The following is a 14,216-nucleotide window of genomic DNA, read 5'->3' as shown; positions in this document are numbered from 1 at the left end:
GAGAGGAGACGGATGTGATCATCATCTGCTCACCTGACAATGCTCTAGAATATTACCAGCCTTATCTGAATGCCTTTTGTATCAAATTCTTGACCTGATTTTTGTCCCAGTTTCTCTTTTATATCATCTAGGTTCAGTTCTTCTTTAAGGAAAAAAAAAGCTAAAAAAATTCTAATGAAAGCCAGCTAACTCTGAGTAATAGAAAAAAGTCTGTTTTGCTAAAGGAGTGACAGAATATTGAAATACTGGTTTTATATTTTTATGTGGGTTCGGCAAGTGCAGTAAGAAGGTGGCTGATGTGATACCTGACCTGGTCTTAATGGCCAATGATAATTCCATATGTGCCACCTGCTACTTGTCAGGGTACACATTCCTTTTTTTTTTTTTTTGGCACAAAGGTCACATTAACTGTGGATCTGGGTCTCTGTAGCAAAAGTGGAGGCAGGTCATTATATTTGTTGGATGGAATCGGGATTGACTGTAATTATCTGGGGTTTTCTTCTTCGATCTCCCCTTTCCCAACTTACTTGCCCCTGTCCCAAGTTTTAGGTAGTATCCAAAAGCCCAATATATCACCCTGAATTTGGGAACTCGGGACAGAGAGAGGAGAGGAGAGAAAGGAGGAGGGAGGGAGAATGAGTCACTGGAGTCAACTAGAAGTGGTGCTCATGGAGGAAAATCCTCCTCCTGCCAAAAAATAAAAGTGGAGAAGTTTCCCGGAATGTGTATATTAGGGGAAAAACAACTCCATTGACCAAATGTGCGGCTTTGTGAACTGTTCTGTACCCAGCATCTAAACGTCACCGTTTCTCTTTCCCCATGATAACTTGTCAGAAATGGCTCAAAAGCTAACTATACATGGTCCCGATTGCTTCCTCTTGACCCCCTGCTCCAAGTATGTAATTTGGGCTGCGCAAAGATGAAGAAACACAAAGTAGAACTTCTTGCCTTTCGGTAGGTGGGACGGCTGGGTGACCACCTGGCTCTTCCCGGCCCTAAGCTCTGCTCCAGTGAGTTCCAGGAGTGCGAGGCCAGCATTTCACTGGAGAAGCAGGGAGACCCTCCATCCGGCCTACCTTGTGAGTCTCGCTTTAGAAAAACAGGTCCGCTCATGAGCCCTGACTATAGAGAACCGGGTTTCCCATCATAACCATTCAGAATGGGACGTGAGAAATCTGGAAGAAATACAACACATTCAAATGATTTTTCCTGAATTCTGAAGTCATTACTACCGTGTCCACAGCCATTCCCGTGTCTTTTGAGACGAAGTAATTCTTGCCTCTTCCAGCTATTGTTATGATCCTTCCAAGGAGTCACTAAAGGCACAGAAAGCTCCTTATTTTCAGACTTAAAAAAATTTTATCTTGAGCTGTTTAATCTTCTCAGACGGGGACCGACGGCAAGGGCTATGGTTTGGTCGAGAAAAATTGTCCACGTGTCTTATGTTTCCAAACTACCCAAGGAATAATGCTGCTGAGCTTAAAAAGAAACATTATTACAGCCTTTTTCAGGTGTTTCCAAAATACATTTTGCCCTTGAGGCAGTTGTTGCTGGGACCGCAGGAGGCAGCCCTGTTCTCCTTCCAGGTATGGAGCAAAGTCCTCTGAAGTCTGTCTCCTAGGAAGACAGACAGACTTCAGAGCAGGCTGGGCATTTGCTCCCAGCTTTGGCCAGGGACCTCCGGGGGGCTGGTGTGCGTCTTCCCTTTCTTCTTAGCTCTCAAGTTAGCTTATCTCCTAGGTCTGTTTAAAAAAAAAAAAAAAAAAAAAAATATATATATATATATATATATATATATATATATATATATATATATATATAAAATCTCAGCTGGTTGGTCGTGGGAAGGTGTATTTGGTAATGGCCCTGGGAAAGCAGTTTTTCTATTCTATGGAAAAAATTCCGACTTAAAACCTCACTATAAAAAAGCTAAATTGCAGTGATAGAAAGCCAGGCACATTTCAGGGGACTCTATCATTCTGGCCTAACAATCTTTTGGTCGTTGATGTTAGTGACTTCACAAATGGAAGGGCCACAGAGTCCTGCCTGTGTTTTCTCTAAAATTACAGCCTCTTCTCTCTGAAGGTTTGCTAACTTCCCCTTGCAGCCCATGCACTTCCCATGTTACCTCCCTGGAGTCTCTCGACTGCCTGATGATTGGTCAGTCTTACCTTGTCCGTCCACGTTGCTGCCCTGCGGTGAATTTTCTAACAAGCCTTCTACCCACACCCTGAGCTCTCCTGATCCCAGCTTATTTGGGGGGGGGGGTCAAAATTAAGCTTCCTTCTTTGTTGTCAAAACTCTACAGTTTCCCATTTTCAAGTGCACAGATGCCTATTTTTCTTTGAGACTAAACTCTCCAGCATTAAAGAGAGACCCTTCATTGTAATCATTACCGAATGGATACAGTACTAATGGAACTTAATTGTTTCCACTAGATGGATCTCGGGTGTTTTTGGCAGCCAAAATGAAAATGATTCCAAATACCATCAAAGGGGCTTATAAGCACCCAGCATGCACAGAGTGTTTTGATATACAGTGGAGTGTTAATATCATTATCTCTCCTAATACAACATACGGTTACTTTAATCCTTTCCCGCCTCTGTGATCTTGGAAGATCCGACGGATAGACGGCAAAGAATAAAACACTGTACACAAGGAGACAAAGGGAGAATTAGTCCCCATCCTCGGGATGCGATTTTTTTTGATTGTTTGAATGTTGGCTTCAAATATGTACCTTTATCAATACTGACTTCTGTATCCTCCACGCTAGTTTGAGTTTGTATGCGACATCAAACATACCTTTTCACACATGTTCTTTCCAGATTTTTTTTAACACTTACTTAGCAGTTTATAGAAGGAAGTGAATGATCTCCTCAAGCTGCTTACAAATTAAAAAAAAATCTGTGCTTATTAATTATGCAGGATTAGTCTAATTATAATTCAGCAAATTAATTAGCGACAGAAGGTGTTCTGAAACATTGGAGTACATTTGCATGTTAAATGGAGAGGCTAGTCTGTAATATATGTAAATTTATGCATGGCTTCATAGTTTAATTTAAAAATTTGCAGCTGCATATGGTATGGGAGCAGGTGAAAAGTCAGTTTTAGTTTAATGATGCTAACAAACATTGGACGGTGTCCTGTCTTAGCAAGAGAATGCACTCATATTTGCTAATCTATGAATCTGTCATAAGAATATAATGTTACATCGATGCTGAGCTCAAGGTCATTAGTGAGTGAACTCATAGGTGCAATAGCTACAAACTGCAAACCGCAGAGAGAGGGTGATGGCACGAGGAACCCAAACTCTGAGCTTCTTTGCTCCCTTTCTCCAGCGTTGTATATTTCGTCATCCAATCTTGCTTCTGGGAAAGGCACATTCCAACCCGGGGGAAACGGGCATCTTTTCGCATCACCAGTATCTGTTCTGGCAGGTGGAAAATAGCTGTCCAACCTTGATTCCCTTTCCAAATATTCACATTTGCACTTCATTTCAATTTCCCGGAGTCGTGGGAAAGTTATTACTGAGTTACGAATTAATGGTAGGGTAGAGAGTTTTACACATTGGCCTCAACCATCTGGCAAAACAGTAAAACCAGCGGACCAGGCAGCGGCAGAGGGCTCTTGGTGTAATTGGTGTTCACTGCTCAGCCTAGCATAGAGGAGCTTCGCTGGGAGGGCAGAGCCAGAGGGGGAGGGGCGGGGAGGGACAGGGCCGGCCAGGACAGCGAGGACCCATGAAGCTGATGGCGGGCTAATAACTTCATTTCTCTCCTTCACCGGAGGAGTCAGGGCACTAGGAAGGCAAATAGACTTGTATTTGCCCTCTGAAGTCTCACTGAAAGATTTTTTCTGAAGGAAGTCTGTAATCACATTCAGTTTTACTCTTTTACTCTATTCTTTCTTTTCCGGGTGAGAAAGGAGAAGAAAGGGATAGGGTGAAGGAGAGAATGTGGATTTGAAAAAAATATATATAAAAGGAAAAGATGAAACTGTGCACATTGTCCAGAACCCTCCAAAGACACTTTATGAGAACAGTGAGGATAACAAGCATGCTCTTAGGGTGATGTCCCACTCCCATGCAGGCCCAAAGACTTCAATTATTATTTTCATTAATGCTGTCAGATTTTTTCATCTGAAGGCAAAAACAAGGGCTTTTCCTTAGAGATTTTTTTTTCCCCCTGTGAGCCTCATGGTGCCAAGTAATGGAATTCGGGAGAGTGAAGATGTGTCTGAATATAGAAGGAAAAAACAAAGCAAAACAAAACAAAAAAAGTGATACAGAAGCCCTGGTCCTCAGAAACTGGAGTGTGTTACTGATTGGAAGCAAGCTGAGAGTCCAAGTGGCCCCCTTGCCTGCGCAGCTCAGCGGCGGTTTGCAGTCAGTTGCTTGCCGCTGGGGCTATGGGAGACAATCACTTCAGAAGAAATCAGGAAATGGCTCTGAAATGAAGTCTATCGATACAGAGTCAGATTTACACAGTGGGGGAAGCCGCTCCCTCCTGGTGCCTAAATGAATACAGCAGATCCGCTCAGGAGGCAGCGTGTTCAGAAAGAAGGATCTATTGCCAAACTCAAGTGCCACTTCCCGGAGCTTGTCATTGGAGTGAATGTCGATAGGAAATGATTCCATGGGGCCTGTTGCCAGTTATTACGAATCGAATCGGCAGATTGTGTATGCACAGCTCTGAATTCTTGTGCTGACCAGAGTTTACTGAGGACTTTGACCACGCCCCCTATCTTTTGGTGGTGGTTTTCCATGCAATCTGATAGAATGAACTAATGACGTGTGTGTGTGTGTGTGTGTGTGTGTGTGTGTGTGTGTTTCTTTTAACACTTCTCCTTAACAATTAGGGGACTTCTTAGAGAACATATCAATATTGGAGAGATAACCAGTGCAGAAAGAACCAGATTTGAATTTGTGGCAATCCCCTCTGGAATGATTTTGTTTGGAAGCTGGGTTGTTTTTTAAAATACAGTGGAAGAGAGAGGCTCAGTACAGGCAAGGGGGACATAAGCACGTCCAGAGACAGGTGAAAATGCTAATTTACTATGTGCCAGGCATTTACCCGAACCCTACATGGATAAGTAGTTCTCACTTCTGGCCTTGGAAGGTCCCTAATTTGTATAACAAATGTTAAATAATAATAATAATAATAATAATAATAATAATAATAATATCAAAAGTCTCAAAATCACAAAGAAATGGCTTGAGAGGGACTCCATGTTAGCTGCCACATATAAAACTGAAATTATCTGCCGCCAAAGGAATTAGCTTCCTGTTCTATTTAAGCATCTTCATCATAGAAGAGGCTCCTGTCCCTTGAGTAATGCTTTCAAATTTTCGTTTTGGTAACCTGACTCTCAGAAAAATGTTTTCCAAGATTTAATTCAACCTCTCATGTTACATATTTGATTTCTGGCTCTTCCCCTTAGCGTCCTGGTGGACCAGTGGCCTAGGCTCTTCCTCATCTTCTGGGGCAATCTTTTCTGGTTTTTGGAGAGGGCTGCACCACCTTTGGAGCCTTTGGGTTCTTGGGAAGTCTGTTCTCTGAGCATCTGAATGACTTGCTGACTGTCCTCTGCCCAGTCCAAAGCAATCACGGAATTGATTGAAAGCAGGCTGTCTTTACGCGGAGCAGTGGACAATTTTGTTTCCTTGTTTTGTTTGGCCACCTGAAGAAGGACTCTGCACTTGTTTCTAGAGTAAGAGGAAGGAAGTGGCATGGTCAGTATGGAGATGGGGAGGCACTTGTCCCCTGAAACCAACCGCTGCCTGGCCAAGTACCACGCCTTTTTCTTACAGGGAAGCATGGCCAGGCTGCAGCCACAGTGACATCTTGCTAAGATCAGACAAGCTTTACCACCTGGCAAGTCACCTAATCTTGATGACCTCCATAAAATGGGGATGGGAACACACCCACTCCCAGGGTTGGGGGATCAGGTGAAATTGTTCATGGCAAATAATACGAGTCTGTTGAATACAGGCTTTTACTAATTTTTATAATGATCTCCATAGTCTGGTAGTCAAGAGACGCTGGGGAGGTTGAGTGTCGGTGGAAGTAAGAAAATGTGTTGCTTAAAAAATTTCCATACACTTGGAATTTTCGCATCTGAAATGGACTTTCATTGAAGTAATTCAGGTGAATAAGTTTTATATAATATGTCCCTTTCTTAGGATTATATGACGAAATTAAAGAATTTATACCTCTCCGATCACATATTTAATATTTATGACTTATGGGGTTATTTAAATAAGTAAAGTAGGTACTCATTTAAAAAATGAGTATAGTCATCCCTGGTATCTATGGATACCACAACTGATGCTCAAGTCCTTAGGTATGATATCAGCCTATGGAAGCCAGTCAATGAAAACTTTTAAACATATTCTCTCTTCTTGGGACTTTGTGCCAACCTGTGCCATCTTGCCAAGCAGATCTCCAGTACCAGCACTCAGTCTCTTGCAAAATTATTTTAGGAGGCAGCAAGAGCCCATTGGAGCTTGAACCCCAAAGTCTCCTCATTCAGGGGGCCCCAAGTCAGAGTCTTTGCAAGACCCTTAAGCTTCAGTGTTCTTTCTAGCCTGGGTGGACACCTCCGATCCTCAGCAGATATTTCAAGGTTCCTCCTCTTCAGGCCAAGGCAGGGCTCACTACTGCCCTTTTCCTGACACAGTGCTGCCTGGGATGGATTCTGTACAAGGGGTTTTGGGGGAAAGAAAGTGTGTTTCTTCTGTTGTTGGAAGGTTCAAGGAGGAGGCTACCGGGAAGACCTAGATTAAAGCTGGGACATTTTGGTTGTGTTTTTCATAGGTCATAAGTGGAAACCAATCCTACGGAGTTGCTCCCACCATAGAAAGCCAGGTAGTGGTCATGAGGACCAAATGCAGGCTGGTAAATGCAGCAGGGGGCTGTGTCCATCCAGTAGGGGCTGTGTCCATCCAGCATGGCTTCTCACCTGAGCAGAGCTTGCTGAATCCCCCAAAGGATGTGAGTTTATAGGGAGATCCTGGGAGAGAAGAAAGGCAAGTGCCCCCTTCCTTTCCAGTGCCACTCTGTGATCCAGCCTGTCCCTCCATCTGGTGGCTGAAATGGTAGAAGAGTGCTTTAAGGAAAAGGACTAGCTTCTTTTCAGAAGTACAGAAAAAGTCAATTGTATTTTAATTTGTTGCACTCTAAAACTGGAGGTTTATCAGCTAATCCAGATAAAAGGTATCTTCCTCACAAATCAATGGACACGGACCTTTAGGTACCCACAGGGCTTGTGAGGCTACTTAACTGGATACTTGGCTCAGCCTTAGAGATCCAGCCTGATTATGTGACCAGTGTGGCTGATAAAGAGGACCAGTACTGTGTCACGCTCTTGGCCTGGGGAGCATGTGAGGGCTCTGTATAAAGTGTGGCCTGGTCATAGCAGAAGTTGTTTCCAGGATAGGAAAAGTAAGTGATTATTTGTTGGTTTGTTTTGATGGGAATAAGGAACTAAGTTTCAAAGTGAAGGGTGTCACACTTTATTTTACATGGAGTGAGCCTCTGTGTTCTGCTAGCTGTGGCCAGTGCTCCCTGGTTCACATTTCTTCCATACACATCCCTGTCTGGTCTTTTTCTTAAAAGAAATTTTGGTACCTTCCACTATGCTTGCCTGAAGATATTTTTGTATTAAAATTTTTAAGAAGGGATTAGATTGTGGGCTTCAAGTTGGAGGCAAGTTGGATGGTCTCTTCCATAAACCCTGAGCAATAGGGTGCTGGGTTTCTTTTTTTTTTCTTTCTTTTTTTTTTATTGGATGTTCACAACATTACAAAGCTCATGACAAATCATATTTCATAGATTAGAATCAATTGGGTTATGAATTCCCATTTTTACCCCAAATACAGATTGCAGAATCACATCGGTTACACATCACATTTTTACATACTGCCATATTAGTGACTGTTGTATTCTGCTACCTTTCCTATCCTCTACTATCCCCCCTCCCCTTCCCTCCCATCTTCTCTCTCTACCCCATCTACTGTAATTCATTTCCCTCCATGTTTGTTATCCCATTCCCCTCACAGCCTCTTATATGTAATTTTGTATAACAGTGAGGGTCTCCCTCCATTTCCATGTGATTTCCCTTTTTTTCTCCCTTTCCCTCCCACCTCATGTCTCTGTTTAATGCTAATCTTTTCTTCCTGCTCATCCTCCCTGTTCTGTTCTTAGTTGCTCTCATTATATCAAAGAAGACATTTGGTATTTGTTTTTTAGGGATTGGCTAGCTTCACTAAGCATAATCTGCTCTAGTGCCATCCATTTCCCTGCAAATTCCGTGATTTTGTCATTTTTTAGTGCTGCATAATACTCCATGGTGTATAAATGCCACATTTTTTTTATCCACTCATCTATTGAAGGGCATCTGGGTTGATTCCACAGTCTAGCAATTGTGAATTGTGCTGCTATGAACATCGATGTGGCAGTATCCCTGTAGTGTGCTCTTTTAAGGTCTTTAGGAAATAGTCCAAGTAGGACAATAGCTGGGTCAAATGGTGGTTCCATTCCCAGCTTTCCCAGGAATCTCCATACTGCTTTCCAAATTGGCCACACCCGTTTGCAGTCCCACCAGCAGTGTACAAGAGTACCCTTTTCCCCACATCCTCGCCAGCACTTGTTGTTGTTTGACTTCATCATGGCTGCCAATCTTACTGGGGTGAGAGGTGGTATCTTAGGGTGGTTTTGATTTGCATTTCCTTGACTGCTAGAGATGGTGAGCATTTTTTCATGTACTTGTTGATTGATTGTATGTCCTCTTCTGTGAAGTGTTTGTTCATGTCCTTGGCCCATTTGTTGATTGGGTTGTTTGTTTTCTTATTGTCTAATTTTTTGAGTTCTTTGTATACTCTGGATATTAGGGCTCTATCTGAAGTGTGAGGAGTAAAAATTTGTTCCCATGATGTGGGCTCCCTATTTACCTCTCTTATTGTTTCTCTTGCTGAGAAAAAACTTTTCAGTTTAAGAAAGTCCCATTTGTTGATTCTAGTTATTAACTCTTGTGCTATGGGTGTCCTATTGAGGAATTTGGAGCCTGACCCCACAATATGTAGATCGGAGCCAACTTTTTCTTCTATCAGACGCAGAGTCTCTGATTTGATATCTAGCTCCTTTATCCACTTTGAGTTGACTTTTGTGCATGGCGAGAGGAGGGGATTCAGTTTCATTTTGTTGCATATGGATTTCCAGTTTTCCCAACACCATTTGTTGAAGATGCTATCCTTTCTCCATTGCATGTTTTTAGCTCCTTTATCAAATATAAGATAGTTGTAGCTTTGTGGTTTAGTCTCTGTGTCCTCTATTCTGTACCATTGGTCCACCCGCCTGTTCTGGTACCAGTACCATGCTGTTTTTATTACTATTGCTCTGTAATATAGTTTGAAATCTGGTATCGCTATACCGCCTGATTCACACTTCCTGCTTAGAATTGTTTTTGCTATTCTGGGTCTTTTATTTTTCCATATGAATTTCATGATTGCTTTATCTATTTCTACAAGAAATGCCATTGGGATTTTGATTGGCATTGCATTGAACCTATAGAGAACTTTTGGTAATATCACCATTTTGATGATGTTAGTTCTGCCTATCCATGAACAGGGTATATTTTTCCATCTTCTAAGATCCTCTTCTATTTCTTTCTTTAGGGTTCTGTAGTTTTCATTGTATAGGTCTTTCACCTCTTTTGTTAGGTTGATTCCCAAGTATTTTATTTTTTTTGAGGATATTGTGAATGGAGTGTTTTTCCTCATTTCCGTTTCAGAAGTTTTGTCGCTGATATACAGGAATGCCTTTGATTTATGTATGTTGATTTTATATCCTGCCACTTTGCTGAATTCATTTATTAGTTCTAGTAGTTTTTTTGTAGACCCTTTTGGGTCTTCTAGGTATAGAATCATGTCATCCGCAAATAGTGATAATTTAAGTTCTTCTTTTCCTATTTTTATGCCTTTAATTTCTTTCATCTGTCTAATTGCTCTGGCCAGTGTTTTGAGAACTATATTGAATAGAAGTGGTGATAGGGGGCATCCCTGTCTTGTTCCAGATTTAATAGCCACACCATTGGTCGTAGTTCCAGAGTCTTCCTAGAATATTAAGTAGTTGTGCTTCCTGTGGTTTCTGGTCTGTGTGTCCCCAGAACTGGACCTTAACTCTGCATCTGAACTGTATGTTTAGTTGGAAACTCAGTTTCTCTGTAAGATGGGTGCAGGACTAGCCTAAGCCACCTGAGTTTCATTATGTTCTTGAACAGTGCAGAGCACTCTGTCATGGCAGAGATCCGGAGGACAGCAGAAGAGATTTCTTGGGCACTACGTGATCTGCTGGGATCTCACTCAGACCCACACCCAGGGTCACCAGATTTATCTCAGACTCACAGAAGCACATTTTGACTGGTGTGATCATGTGTTCCACAAGGTTGAGCTTTGTCCCTGTGTCTGAACCCTTGTGGCATGCAGAACACACTTAATATGTGTTGGTTAAATGAGTAAATAAATAAATTCGCTTTTCAATATTAAGCAAGTTCTCTTTCATGACTATCTTTGACCTGGTGTTTTCCTCTTTGATGATCTTATTCTTTAAAGAGCTAGAATCCTTCATTTCTCTCCACCCCCAATTTGTTTTCCTTCACTCCCCCCTCCTACTTTTTAAGATCACTTTTTGAAAAAAAAAAATTTTAGTGGCTCTACTGAGCCAGAACTCACATACCATAGAGCCCACTGTTCAAATGTACAATTCAAGGGTTTTAAATATGTTCAGAGCTGAGCAACCATCCCTGCCCTCTGAGCAGGGAACAGAGAAAGTCGGGCGGAGGTGATTGCCAGAAAGATACAGGTTCCAATCCTGGGTCCACCGCTGATGAGGTCTGTGATCACTGCAGATCCCTGAATTCTGAGGTCTTTGTTGTCCCCACGGCAGGACATCTCACAGTTCCTAGGGTTATTGTGAGAATCAGGTGAGCGCAGAGTCCCTCCTCCAGGGCTTCCCTTTCAAGGTTTCCATTACCCATCGTCAGCTGGGATCAGAAAATACCCAATGGAAGATTCTAGAAATAAACAGTTCATAAATTTAAGATACCTTTATTATAGCCCACTGTTGTAATCATTTTATTTTACTATAGATATCGTTGTAAATCCCTCACTGTGCCTCATTCACAAATTCCTCGCTATCCTGGGTGCATATCTACAGGAAGGGACATGGATTTGGTTCCATCTAGGGTTTCAAGTGTCCATGGGGGTCTCGGAATGTATTCCCTGAGGATAAAAGGGCTGTACTCGATGTTCAGCAAGTCATCTTTCCTGTCCTCCGTGACCCCCTGGCCTCCAGCTGCAGACCACATGGGGTGGTGAGCAGGGACAGAGATGCAGTCTTCCCCCAGGACCTTCCCCTGCCTCAGAGCACAGAAAAGGATCCTGAGCATCTGGTGCATCTTGCCCAGCCACCTGCCATCAAGCTCCGGGAACTGCCAGCCCCAGCCAAGAGATCACCCCCATACCATATTTTCCACCAACCAGCCACCCCCTTGTTTTTCTTTCACAGTCTTGATGGGTTTGACCTATTTTTAGGACCCCTTTGCTGCTACCCACCACATACCTACCAGCTTGGTCTTTTTGTCTTCAGTGGGTTCTTCCTCCAAATACCCCTTTCTGGAGAGCTGTTGATTCTGCCCCTTTTTCTTTGCAATCATAAAATATTGATGCTGGGGGAACCCTAGAGTGAATCCAGTTAAACCTTTCTTTTCACAGTTGATGAAACTGAGGCCCCTAGATGGAAGGTAACTTGGTTACATCATTAGCTGGTGGCGGGTCAAGCCTAGCAAGCTTGAATACATATTTGTGGAGAGAAGAAATGCCTTTGGGTATATGATACTGCCGCAGTGACCTGGGGACCTGATTGAAATCTGAGGGTTTGAGTTCACATTTTGACCCCATCTCGTCATTCCTCCTGGTCCATAAAACAAGGATAAACTGATCCCTGTTAGGACTCCCTCTGAAGGAGTGCAATCAGAAGCCTTGCAAACTGTGGCCTACTAAGTGGTCGTAGTATTTATGTTGTCACCATTGTCTGGAGAAAGTGGAAATAACTCCCATCCCGATGAGAATCTGCACATTTGGTCTGAATCTTGTAATTCATTTTGGTTTTCCGTGGCTGAGTGGAGAGAGCTGATATTTTCCAGGCGACTCTGGCTATGGAGAGCTGGAGACCCAGGGGATTCGGAGAACAGTTGTTCCTTGCAAGTTACCCTGTGGCTAGTTGATGGTATGGATAGTAGAGGGTTTGGTACCAAGGCCCTGAGCACAGTGCTTGGGAGAGGAGAGAGGAGAGGGCTGGAGAAAATCAGACGTGTCAGTAAGTCCAGAATTTCTTTAAATTAATTTTAGATCTACTTAAAAAAAGAAACCCAGACCATAATTTCTGAGGCTGTCCATTTAGAAGTAGTCATTGTAGGTTATGTTATTATATAATCTCCCTCTCTCAGACCCTCTGTCCCTGTCTCTCTCTCTCTCTCTCTCTCTCTCCCCTCCCTTCCACCACCCTTCCCCCTTTGTGAACCAAATGCTAGGTCTTTGCTGGAGAGGGGTCTGTGTAGGTTCCAGACTCAGCCCCCCCAGACAAGTGAAAGAGTAACAGGGTGTTTTTCATCCAAATAACTGTTAAGGGTCCTAATTTAAAATGAATAAAGCCTTTCACCAGGCTCTGTGTTTCCCTAAATCAATTTGATTTTATGTAAACATTTATCTCTTTTGCACTTTCCCACCTACCACACCATTCACATCATAATGCCTTCGTGAACATTAATGTTTTCGCCAGATACGTTTCGGGGCAGGACCGGGGGAGGCCGGGAAGTGTGGTACACAGAATGCATTCTAAGCAGTCCAACCCGAGCAGAGCTTTCCAAAAATCAAGGAGTAAATGTGAACAAGCACTCAGTTTGGCTTAGGTAAGAGAAAGATATAAATCGCTGTCGGGGGTGTTGGGGGGGTGCAGATAAGATGTGGACTGGGGGCTATTGTTTGGAAAGACTTGCAGTCAGAAATGGCCAATTTTCAGCACGTCGGCAGGACATCTCCGAGGTTGTTAAGTGGCCGCAATGACTGACATGAGTGTCCAAATAGCAAATATTCCTCCTTCTAAAAAGAACATGTTTGATTTCTGCTCCATCTTTACTTATATCAAAGTGGCTCTCCTTGCTGAGCGCTCCAGCTACTGTAGGCAGACCTTTCCCTGCACTTCCCCGAGCTGTGGCAGGTTGTGAATTGACACACGTGGCGCAAGCCACACCAACCACCCGCTCTGCCTTATCCTTCTGGAAGCATCTCTGATCCAGACCCAGACACCTCCGGCAGGGGAAGCCACGCCTGACCTCCCACACACCCTCTAAACCAAGGAGAAGAGAAAAGCAGATGCTAGAAGATAACGAAAAGATAGTTAGCTATGACTTCCCAATTCACACCCAGCCCTGTTCCCAGATCCAGACAGGAGTGAGTGTGTTGCCAAATGTTTTTAGCAAACAAGAGTGAAAGAGCCTCAGCTTCAGAACAAGCTCTAAATAGTCAATTCCCCTTCTCCTTCCTTCATTGTTTACTGTTTATCTTCTCATCAGGGTTTTCTTTCTTTCTTTCTCTCTTTTTTTCCAAGTGATACATACAGTTAATTGGAGGGCTCTCTAATTCTTTTGTGTGATGGTTAAAACAATGAAAATAAGCAGAGAGTCACCACGAGAGCGTTTCACTGATGGATGCTTTAAAATAGAATTTTTTGGAAGCATTGTTGATTTCTACTTATTTTTTGTTGGTAAATCCCAGGGAAAATGTATATCGTTTCCTTTAAAGTTCTAATTCAAGGCATGGATGTGAGAGTTCTGGAGGGACTTTGGGACTGCGGTAAAATTTCGTTGTCATAGTAACAGAAAGGGAAATAGGCCTCACTCACCTGGGACTTGAGTGCGGCAAAGCTGGATTTTTTTTTTAAGGAAAAGGACTCTGCCAGTGAAATAAATGAAAAAACTTATTGTATTTTGAAACAAAATTTCAAATAGGAGCCAGGTGAATTGCTGCAGAGGACACTTTTGCCATTTTTCTTGGTCGATGTCGTTGCCTGATCCGAGATACCCAGTTTTGAAATTTTGCAGATCATTTAAAATAATATTGGCTTTGAAAATATGTTTTACAAATGATAACCTCAGACAGT

General features: G+C 42.8%; 1 protein-coding gene across 1 annotated transcript in view; it reads left to right on the top strand.

Annotated features, from left to right (window-relative positions):
* The window catches only part of EBF2 (EBF transcription factor 2), a 184,021-nt gene that overhangs the window by 117,081 nt on the left and 52,724 nt on the right, over positions 1–14,216 (top strand). The window lies entirely within an intron of this gene.

Source organism: Spermophilus citellus (assembly GCF_964194105.1).
Source record: "Spermophilus citellus genome assembly, chromosome: 16".
Lineage (NCBI taxonomy): Eukaryota > Metazoa > Chordata > Mammalia > Rodentia > Sciuridae > Spermophilus > Spermophilus citellus.
The sequence above is the reverse complement of the archived record's forward strand: the minus strand, read 5'-3'. Positions and strand labels throughout refer to the sequence as shown.